The 11,466-nt window shown below is 43.9% G+C and overlaps 1 pseudogene; it reads left to right on the forward strand.

Annotated features, from left to right (window-relative positions):
• The first annotated feature begins 3,430 nt into the window (after positions 1 to 3,430).
• Positions 3,431 to 5,029, forward strand: LOC102501186 (importin subunit alpha-1 pseudogene; annotated as a pseudogene).
• The last annotated feature ends 6,437 nt before the right edge of the window (positions 5,030 to 11,466 follow it).

Consider the following 11,466-nt stretch of genomic DNA (forward strand, 5'->3'; position numbering starts at 1 on the left):
CATCCATAAATATTTCCATATCCCTGAAAGTAAAAAACAAACAAATGAACACAAAGCCTGGCATAGGCTTTTTGTTGGGTATGGGAGAGTGAAATCCCAGTAGAATCATTCAGGAAGAGCAGATAAAGAGGCAGATACTTTTCTGAGAACGATGGCGCCTGGATAGTTTAAGAGCAACATTGCCAGTACATCCCCGGAGGAAGTTGTCCCTGCTCCCTCCCAGACACAGCGGGCTGTAGGGATGGCCTTCTGTTGCTTGGCAGATTTTGAGGTCAAATAGAATCTGTACTAGATAATCAGCTTAGTGGATATTAAACTAAGAACTTCCATCTGCATAGGACTTACAAACGCCTAACGTGGGGGTTGACTCATCTCTATAATATCACTCTTGACTATTGCATTTTATCATCATGATTTGAAAATATTTGCCTGGTTAGTTATATCTGTACATAAAAATATGAAGTGTGAATAACCACATAAGTGATCTTTAAAATAACCGTGACAGTTGCTAAAACCACTCCCAGGCCTAAAATTTTGTTTTTATTTAATATTTCCTACTGAACACAGGTCCATGACAATGATTTTTCAGATTGTTTACCAACATTAATCAAAATCATTGCCCTTTGCAATTGTTGCTTTGGCCTGTGCCTTATGGAAGGAGCTTTCAAATTCTGTTTTAATTTGAAAACAAATCAGCTTAAGGAGTTGAAATAGAAAAGTAAAAAGAAGAGGCACTGTCACATTTTAAGAGATGCTACACCGAAACCTTAATAAATGACTTTATATTATTAGCTTCTAGTTAAATGCTAGAAAGCTTCCAGAATACAAGAGAAATCATCCCCCATGGAATGTGGCTTTATAATCCAAACACTATACATAAGTCCCCCAGATTGTTTCCTTACTTTCACTCAGTCAGAATCATTACTGACTTGAGATTGTAAGCAGGAAGCAGCTTGTAGGGTGAGGAGAAAAAAGTTAGAATTGTGCTTTACTGGAAAAACGTTCCCTGAATTCTGATGAAAGCTCACGGATCTGGTTAATTTTTTAGTGATAGGCAGCACCTTGCCCTAAGGCTCGCGCTACTATCAAATGGAGCCTCCTGCTAGAACAACGGCTATACTGAAATACAGTCACTGAAATGGAACATTGCCGGATGGTAAATGTCAGCTACTCGGAAAGCAGAAAAGACAGAGCTGAGGACTCACATCTACAGAGCAAGACTTCTCCTTAAAAGGCCTCTCCTAAGTGTGTTCGTTCCCTGAAGCAACATGACCCCGATTATCGACGATTCCTACCCTGCTTTTATAGCCCCCCCAAACATTCTATTTATTGACTGATTTCGTTTATGAGGAAAATCATTGTTTCATCTCAAAAGTTTATCATGATAAAATCAGGTATTTTTTGAAAACAAACACTTATCATTTACTTTGCTCTCTAAGAAGAAGGAGGAGTTGAGATGCTTATAAAAGGTTGTCCCTTGAGCTAGTATGGAGTGGAGGGTAAGGTACTATATCCCACATGGTCGACTCCACCATTCGAATCTCAGACCTAGCAGCTTGAAAAGTTTGTCAAGCACATGCGCATGTGCACCTAAAATCCCAAGTGGAGAATGGAGGAGTGGGGATTGCGACATGGCCATCCCCCAAGGAGAGTGATTGCTCACTTCCTCTCCCTCTTTCTCTGTCTCTCTCGCACACACACACAAGTTCACATGCCCTATAGTAGCAAAAACTAAAAAAAAAAAAAAAAAAAAGAAGTTTATCCCTTCCTTTACTGTTTTTGCCTGTATCCTAGGTCTGTGTGAGGGTGAGAGCCTGGACTCTGGGGTCACCCGCATAACACCAGCTTATAGTAGTGAACCAGACCTCGCTTTAGGAAGCCTCTGTTTACACGTGTGCAAAATGAGAAGAGCAGTGCACGTACCTGGTAGGGTTATCAGGACGACTAGATGGGGGAAGGTGTGCCACTCCTACCCTAGCAGCATGACGGGGAGTCGAGCCTGAGAGAAACTGCTTTAGTTTCTCTTCAGAACAAATCTGCTTATAACTCCTCTGCTCATAGACCACCAGCTACTTCTCTCCAGGCCTCTATTATTATTTTAAAAAAATAAAAAAAGGAGATAATGAATAAATTTCCTTCCAGGCATAAAGTTCCATTAACCCTTCTTGAAATCATTGACCCACTGCAAAACAATATGCAAAATCCTATAGTATGTGAAATTATAATCAAATACAGAGTCTCTTCTTCCATAGACGAAACCCATGTGTAGGGCTCTAAAACACATTAACCCAGAGGGGCTGCTGGACTCCCTGATGAAGAACAGCGTTTGTGTTTATGAGCCAGGAGGAATTTTCTTTTATTAAGTGATAAAGGATTTTTACAGGAAATTACTATGACCTCTCAAAGTCCACCATTCTCACATCTGTCTGCGGGGTGAATGGGCTTCCCTAAGCGCATAAAATGGGCAAAACCACGTATTCATCTTTATCTGTATCGTATTTGACTGTTTGCAAAGCATTTTTTTTTTTTGAGAAGTTTTCACTATAGGGCACGTGCGCTCGCCAGACAGACAGAGAGAGACATAGAGACAGAAAGCGAGAAATTACCCCCCAGGGGAGATGGTCCGCAATCCCTTCTCCTCCATTCTCCTCTCGGGATCTTGGGCACGCACGCACACATGCCCAGCGTGAGTTCTAAGCCACCAGGTCTGGGACGCAAACTGTGGTCGACTACATGGGAGTCCAGCGACATAGCCATTACGCTAACTGCTGGTTCCCTGTTTGCCAAGCATTTTCATGACCGTTATCCCCCAACTAAATGAACTAAGACAAATGATAGCATTCCTGAGTAAATCCATTACTTAAAACTCAACTATTTAGGAGAATGTTAAGTACTTCCGGTCATCAGAGTTGAAGCAGCTCAACTTCAGATCAACATTCAAAAGACGATCACGATGGAGCCACACGCACAGCAGTGAACAAGCGGTGTGGGCTCTAGGAAACATCACGGGGATGGTTCAGTTTTCCGGGACCTGGTTCTCAAGTATGGAGCTGTTGACCCGCTGTTGGCTCTCCTTGCAGTTCCTGATATGTCATCTTATGTAACCTTACTTTGACACTTTGGGGTAATGGTTAAGAATGTTGGACTCCCACATGGCCAACCACAGTTTGAGTCCCGGACCTGGCGGCTTCCTTTCTCACTTTCCCTCTCTCTAACTTTCGCTCCCTCCCCCTGTCCCCCTCTGATCAAATTAAAATAAGTAAATAAAATTAAATAATAAAAATAATTCTTAAAAAAAAAAAAGACACCATTTTAAGGCTGAGCCGTGGTGGATGTCTGGAGGGCAGTGGATCCGCAGCCTGTGAGCCCCACGCTGCCTCTTGTGGGAGCCCGAGCTGTCCGTGCAGCTTTCTCCCTTCGTCTCATAACCATGTCCACCAATGAGGATGCAAATTCACCAGCTGCCCATCTGAACAGATTCAAGAACAAAGGAAAAGACAGTATGGCAATGAGGCAGTGAAGAATAGAAGTTAGCGTGGAGCTGAGAAAAGCTAAGAAGGATGACCAGATGCTGAAAAGGCGAAATGTAAGCTCATTTCCCGATGATGTTACTTCCCCACTGCAGGAAAAGCGAAACAACCAGGGCACTGTAAATTGGGCCGTTGAAGACATTGTCAAAGACATTAATGGCGACAATTTGGAAAGCCACTCCAGGCTACTCAAGCTGCTAGGAAGCTGCTTTCTAGGGAAAAACAGCCCCCCATAGACAAACCATCCAGGCTGGGTTGATTCCAAAATCTGTGTCCTTCTTGGGCAGAAATGATTGTAGTCCCATCCAGTTTGGATCTGCAAGGGCACTCACTAGCATTTCTTCTTGACGTCAGAACTGACCAAGGCTGTGCTGGATGGAGGTGCTATCCCAGCGTTCATTTCTCTGTTGGCCTCTCCCCACGCGCACAGCAGTGAACAAGCTGTGTGGGCTCTAGGAGACATTGCAGGGATGGCTCAGTTTTCCGGGACCTGGTTGTCAGGTATGGAGCAGCTGACCCGCTGTTGGCTCTCCTTGCAGTTCCTGATAAGTCATCTTATGTAACCTTACTTGGACATTTTGGTCACTTACATAACCTTACTTGGACACTTTCAAACCTCTGCCGCAACAAGAATCCCGCACCTCTGCTAGATGCTGTTGAGCAGATTCTTCCTACTTTAGTTTGTCTTCTGCATCACGATGATCCCAAAGTATTAGCAGATTCCCGCTGGGCTATTTCCTACCTTAGTGATGGTCCAAATGAATGGATTGAAATGGTTGTGAAAACAGGAATTGGTCCCCAACTTGTGAAGCTTCTCAGAGCTACTGAATTGCCCATTGTGACCCCTGCCCTAAGAGCCATAGGTAACATTGTCACTGGGACAGATGAGCAGACCCAGGTGGTGATAGATGCTGGAGCACTCGCCGTCTTCCCCAGCCTGCTAACTAACTCCAAAACGAATATTCAGAAGGAAGCTACGTGGACAATGTCCAACATCACCACCGGTGGGCAGGACCAGATCCAGCAGGTTGTGAATCACGGGTTAGTCCCGTTCCTTGTCAGCGTGCTCTCCAAGGCTGACTTTAAGACGCAGAAGGAGGTTGTGTGGGCCGTGACCACCTACACGAGCGGTGGAACAGTGGAGCAGACTATACCTCGTCCACTGTGGCATCATAGAATCGTTGATGAACCTCTTACCTGCAAAAGATACCAGAATTATTCTGGTGATCTTGGATGCCATTTCAAGTATCATTCAGGCTGCTGAGAAGCTGGGAGAAACTGAGAAACTTAGTATAATGATTGAAGAATGTGGAGGCCTGGATAAAACTGAATCCCTACAAAACCATGAAAACGAGCCTGTGCACAAGGCTTCATTAAACTTGATTGAAAAGTATTTCTCTGAAGAGGAAGAGGAAGACCAGAATGTTTTGCCCGGAACTACCTCTGACGGCTGCACCTTCCAAGTGCAGGATGGGACTCCTGGAGCCTTTAACTTCTAGCTTGCACAGCTGAGGCGCAGAGGGGTTTGTTCTGTGCTGTGTTTGGTATCAGTCTGTCTTACTGTTTCTCTACCAAGAACTCTTTTTAAATGTGGCTGTTATTGTAGCACTTTTTACAATGAAACTCTACCCGAACAGTTCCAAACTGTACATACTATATGAAGTTTGTCCTCCAAACAGGTTTCTTATTTCTATGTGGAATTTCATACCTTGCTACATCCTGTAAATAAAATTAAATTCCACCCTTTCTTTTACTTAAAAAAAAAGATTATCATGGCAACTTTTTAAATAAAGAATTATTTAAGTTTATTCATTTTTATTATTATTATTATCTTTAATTTGCTATAGGACACCAGAGAGAGACATGGGAGGGTGGGAGTGGGAAAGCAAACCAGGTCCAGGACTCGAACCACAGTCAACCATGTGAGAGAGTCCATTGCCTTAACCACCACACCACCTGCTAGTCTCTCACAGTAACTTTTGAGGACAAATTATTTACCTACATTGTTGAACCGTGTGTGTGAGCACGTGTACACACACATGCACGTGAGTGTGTGTAAGAAGCATATTTACAGAATTTAAGATGCATATTTTTCACATGTAATGCCTGAATTGGGGATGCATTTCACAATAGTCTTAGCTGTCTGTTTTAATCCTGGGTTAAATACTGTTCCCCCAAATTTGTGACTTCATTTGGCAATAGGATCCTTGTAGATATTATTAGTCAAGAAGAGGTCTGCATTAGGATGGGTCCTAAATCCAATACAACTATAAGAGAGGGACCAGCAGATGGCATAGTGGTTCTATCACATGACTCCCACATGGCTGATCATGGTTCAAGTCCTGGACCCAGTGGCTTGAAATCACTCCCGGCACATGTGTTTGCATGCCCAAGATCCCACAAGGAGAATGGAGGACAAGGGATGACTTTGTGGCCATCTCCTTGGGAGGTGATTTCTCACTTTCCCTCTCACTGTCTATCTCTCTCTCTCTCTGGCAAGTGCCTGTGCCCAAAGGCAAAAACCTCTCCCCACCAAAAAAAGAAAAGAAGAAGTGGGTCGGTCGGTGTCACTGTGGTTAAGGCAGCTGGATTCCACATGGCCAATGTGTGGTTCAAGTCTCAGACATGGTGGCTTGATAAACATACTGGGAGCATGGACCAGCAAATGGTGTAATAGTTACGTCACTGGACTCTCTCATGTAGCTGACTACAATTCGAGCCCCAGACCCAGCAACTTAAAACTTATGCCTGGTGCATGTGCCTGTGTGCCTAAGATACCGAGAGGAGAATGGAAGAGAAGGGATTGAGGCATGGCTTTCCTCTCTAAGGGATGCTTCTTCTCTGTCTCTCTCTCTCTCTCTCCCTCTCTCCAGCAAGTGCACGTGCTCTATAGTAAAAATTTAAAAACAACAACTGAAAAGGAGTAGATACATACAGATACAGAAGATACAGGGAAGTAGGCTGAGTGACAACAGAGGCAGGGACACCAACGATTGTCAGCAAACACAGAATGCTAGGAAGAGGTAAGGAAGGATCTCCCCTAGGGCCTCCAAAAGAAGCGTTGCCCAGTCAGCACCTTGAATTCTGACTCAGCCTTCATAAGTGTGAGAGAAGGAATTTCTTTCTGTCTTAAGCCCTTGATTTGTTATGGAAGCTCTAGGAAATGAAGCTACCCTGTGAAGCCACACACATGTCTGTACACACACACACACACACACACACACACAATGCACAGATGGGTTTGATTTTGATTTTTTGGTTTTTTTTTTCGACTTGCAGGAGGAAGGATGTTAAAATCCTCTTAGCTACCAGGGGCACCTTGTGCTGGGTGTTCCTCCCACCATTCTTTCTTTCCCGCAGAAAGACTAAGCTAGGCCTGACTGCGGGTCCTGTGGGCTTCTGGGGCAGCATCTCCTCTAGATTCTGACAAGGAAAGAAACACGTTTTTTCAAAAGAGAGGAACATGTAGGTAACTACGATATCAGTCTTCTGCTCAGTACATGAGGTACAGTTAGTATCTAGAAAGTTATCTTAAATTCAGTTTGTTGAGCACCCTGAACTTGTCTTTGAAGGATAAGCCTTTGCCTCCCTTACCCCAGCGCTCCAAGAACCAAGAGTCTAAGTGACGATAGCAAAGGGCATTAATCACCCCTGGAGCTGAGTTTCATCGGAGAGGAACTCAAGAGGCCTGTCTCGCCCTCCCCCAAGGCCTCTCATCCCACAAGCTCCCAGGAACCGCAGGTTCTGCTGAAACCGTTTCTTCTGCTCAGCCAAGGTACTGCTCTCCAGTCCTGCCCAGGGCTCTCCAGGCTGCAGCAATATGAGGGTTGGAATCTTTTATTATTTGTGTGTGGTTCTTTTCCAAGGAAGAAAAGAAAGAAGGGAGTGGATAAGGGTGGAAAAAAGAAAGGAAAAACAAAGGTAGGGGAGGACTGAATGAGCAATGAAAGAAGGGGAGGAGGATAGGCAGGACAGAAACAAGGGTGGGCCTAGTACAGGGCCTGGAACCTGGTAGATGCACCCGTAGTATCTGTCGCTCCATTCCCTGCGGGAAACAGGCTGTTTCTATACCACAACAGAAGGGGTCTTTCTGAAAATACCAGGACACAAAACGTCCCTTCCATGAGCTTCATACGTGACCATCAGAAACATGAAACACATGTATTTTCCCCTGCCCCAACACCTGTATGCTCGCTAGGGAGAGGCAGAGAGACAAAGAGGGAGAGAGAGAGAAAGCCTCTAATGACATATGGTCACACTACAATCCCTTCTCCATTTTTCCACTCTGTCAGGACTTGGGACATACGTGCAACATGCCCAGCATGTTTTTCAAGCTGCAGAAGCTGGGACGCAAACCTTGTGATGGGCCATGTGGGATCTGCCTTCCTTAACCCCCAGGCCATCAGACAGCCCAAAACACATGTATTAAGGAACACGTGGGTGTTTTGACCACGTACATCAGCACAGCACGAATCAGTATTGTACACTTCCACAGCCAGGACTAACATTTGTCAGGCCTGGGGGAGACACGTCACTCCAAGTCCTGGCCACTGCTGAACAAAGGTGGCCATGTCTGGGCATCCTAGAGATTTGAGGGTAGACACTACTGCACAGTGGAGGGGATTTGGCCAGGGGAAGATCTTAGGGAATAGAAAGGCCGCTTGATCAGTTTGTCAAATCCTCAAGTAGCAGAAATACAACAGATTCTTGCATAGAGAAACATTACACCCTAGGAGTCTTGGGTGCGTTTTGTTCAAGTCAAGATGGGAAGGGAGTTATGAATTAGTCTGGTTTTCACAACAGTTGCATATGGCAGATGAGGAACACACAATATTACACAACTCATACTCTTAAGTGCATGTCTCTAAGTAGGTCTAGATATAATACTTAAGCATAATCCCAATTAATTATGTTGCTCGGTGGCTCTACCTATTGCTTTCAGAGCTGGAGAAGACTGTAATTCAATTAATAGTAATTTACATGATAAACATGAAATATGTTGGAACCAGCAGATGGCATAATGGCTACTGGACTCCCACATAGTGGACCATGGTTTGAGTCCCAGACCCAGCGGCTTGAAACTCACACTGGGTGCATGTGCATGCATGCCCAAAGTCCTGAGAAGAGAATGGAGGAGAAGGGATTGTAGCATGGCCATCTCCCGGGGGTGGGGAGGCGGCGAATTTCTCATTTTCTGGCGCTCTGTTGTTCTCTGTCTCTCTGGCAAGTGTATGTGCCCTATATCAAACATTTCTGAAAAAAAAATTAAATAAGTTGGGGCCAGCAGGTTGCATGATGGTTAAGGTGCTGGACTCCCATGTGTTCAACTGCAGTTTGAGTCCTGGACCTGGTGTCTTGCTTTCTCACTTTCCCTCTCTCTCTCTGGTCAAATTAAAATAGTAGTAATAATAATAATTAATTACTTAATTTAATTAAATAAATAATAATAATTTAACATTAAATATGTTGCAATACATTTTGCAATAAAGATCATTCGTCATACACAACCACATTACAATGTTTGGTTCTGGTATATGAAGTTTGGGGCTTATTTCCTAACCTAAATACTGCTTTAATAATTTTATGAAAATTCCAGTTGCTATTGTCTCAACAGAATGAAATTCTGCCATGTTGGAATTAATAAGAAACAATTATCTAAGGGGGCTGGCTGGTGACATGATGGTTAAGGGTATTAGACTCTCACATGGCCAAATGCAGTTCAAGTCCCGGACTTGTGGAGCCTTGCGTTCTCACTCTCTCTCTCTCTTTTTCTCACTCTGTCCCTCTCTGATCAAATTAAAATAAATTTTTAAAAAAGTTAAATCAAATAATTCTTAAAAAAATTATCTAAGAACTACAATGATAATACAAGGAAAGTTTTAAAGGGGCCTGATGGTAGTGCAGTGATAAGGGCACGATGCTCCATGAAGTCCCACATGGGAAGTTCTGGGTCTGTGTCCAGAGACTGTCCTGAACTCACAGGGCACACATGTGCCCATGTTTCAGGGGGGTCTGAAGCTGAGGGTGGATGACAGCATCAAGATCTTTTTGATGGTGCTTTCTCTACTCCCTCCCTTCTTTGTGTCTTTTGCTCATGGAACAAACAAATACATTTTAAAAAGAAAAAAATTGTCTAACTTGGCATTAGTGTCAGCAGAACATAAACTGTGTAAAAAAGTTTGCTTATAAGACGTAAATAATGTGAAATATATATATATATATATATATAAGGGACCAGCAGTTGGTGTAATGGCTACGTCACTAGACTCCCATGTAGTCAACCGTGATTTGAGTTCCAGATCCGGTGGCTTAAACTCATGCCAGGCGCATGTGCGTGCGTGCCCAAGATCCTGAGAGGAGAATGGAGGAGAGGGGATTGCGGCATGGCCATCCCCCCTGAGGGGTGATTTCTCACTTTTTGTCTCTGTCTTTCTGGAGAGCGCACACACCCTATAGCAAAAACCTCTCAAAAACAAAAAAGATGTAAGTAATGTGTTTGCTGGAATGCAGCAAATGAAAATAATGGTTAACTAAATATAGAATAATTTATGAATTATATTTGTCATTTCTACTCTCATAAACATCACCAACTCATTACTGAAGCATCTAGACATGTGCAATAATAATTAAAGTCAAAGTATTAAAGTTGTCTTTGATATTTTGCCAACTTTCTGAAAATAAAAGCCAAAGCCAAATACAAATATTTTATTGTTTTCTTATTGTAAAGCTATATTTGTCAAAGTGAGAGGACAGAACATTTTATGTAACAGTTAGGGAACTTGATTCATGAATTTAACATTTAGATCCCTGCATATGGGCCTTCACTCCCATTCCTGATTCCTGGGCTGAGTCAACAGTGCGGAAAAGCCTTTTCCCTGGGCCTCCAGATTCAACACGTGCATGACATGCGTGGTGGGGGGCAGCTGCATAGCCGTTCCAGAGGAGACACCCTTTGTGAGTAAGGAGAGCCAGAAGAGTCTGCCCAGCAAGCACAGTGAGTAGAATCTACTTCCCAACAGAATGCGTTTCTTCTATTATTCCCTATCCTCCTTCCGAGTCTTTGTGCAAGTCATTCCAATGCCTTGGTTATTTGCTGTAGAGCTTAAGAAAGAGTAGGGCCAGGAGAAGGCCACCTGGGGGCCACAGCTAAGATAAGCATCCTGGACAAGTGGATCTTCTACCAAGGAGGCCAAAGTAGAACAAGTGGATTCGGTGAGTCCATGTGAGCATACACAAGGCAGATGCTAGGAGAGCCAGAGTTCATCTCCAAGTCCAAGAGGCATGATCCAAAAGCAGACCTAAGTGGAAAGGTTTTCCAACGGCTGCTCATCCCTGAAAATGCACTGGGGCTCTCAGTCTCGGGCACTGAGACGCTGGACCAAATTCTAGAGATTCTGATCAACACAGCATGGGCAAGGCCTGTCTCCTTATTCAATTATCTTTGGCTAGTGGGTAAAATTACCTAATATTGTACAACCATGGCTACCTAGCTCCTCTCCCTTTATTAGGACTTGGAAGTCACGTACAGAGAAGAGGCATGAAGGAATTTACATACTTCCTAGTCTGTCTGTAATTAATGTGTCTCTGACAAATTGCTGTCCAACTGCTTTAGAAGTGAAGGGACAGAGTGGAAAATGGGGTACAATCAAGCTCCTTTCCTGAGGTGTCCTCCTGACTAGTGGTAGGCTCTGTCCCACATCCTAATGTGCATGGCTAATAATGGGGCCAGGAGTCTGCCGCTGGGGGAAGCAGAGGGCTAGAAGACGCTGAGCTAAATGGGTGGCAATGCATTTTTGGAGATTTATAGTCACCAGCCCCAAATCCAGAGGGACTTCTTGGTTAATTGGTAGCAGCAGAGTTTGTAAGTGTGATGAATGACCAAGGCCAGAAAGAACTTCATCAGCTTTGAGTTTACATCCTTTTACCAAGTGGGTTA

This window comes from Tupaia chinensis, unplaced genomic scaffold (assembly GCF_000334495.1).
Source record: "Tupaia chinensis unplaced genomic scaffold, TupChi_1.0 Scaffold000113_1, whole genome shotgun sequence".
NCBI lineage: Eukaryota > Metazoa > Chordata > Mammalia > Scandentia > Tupaiidae > Tupaia > Tupaia belangeri.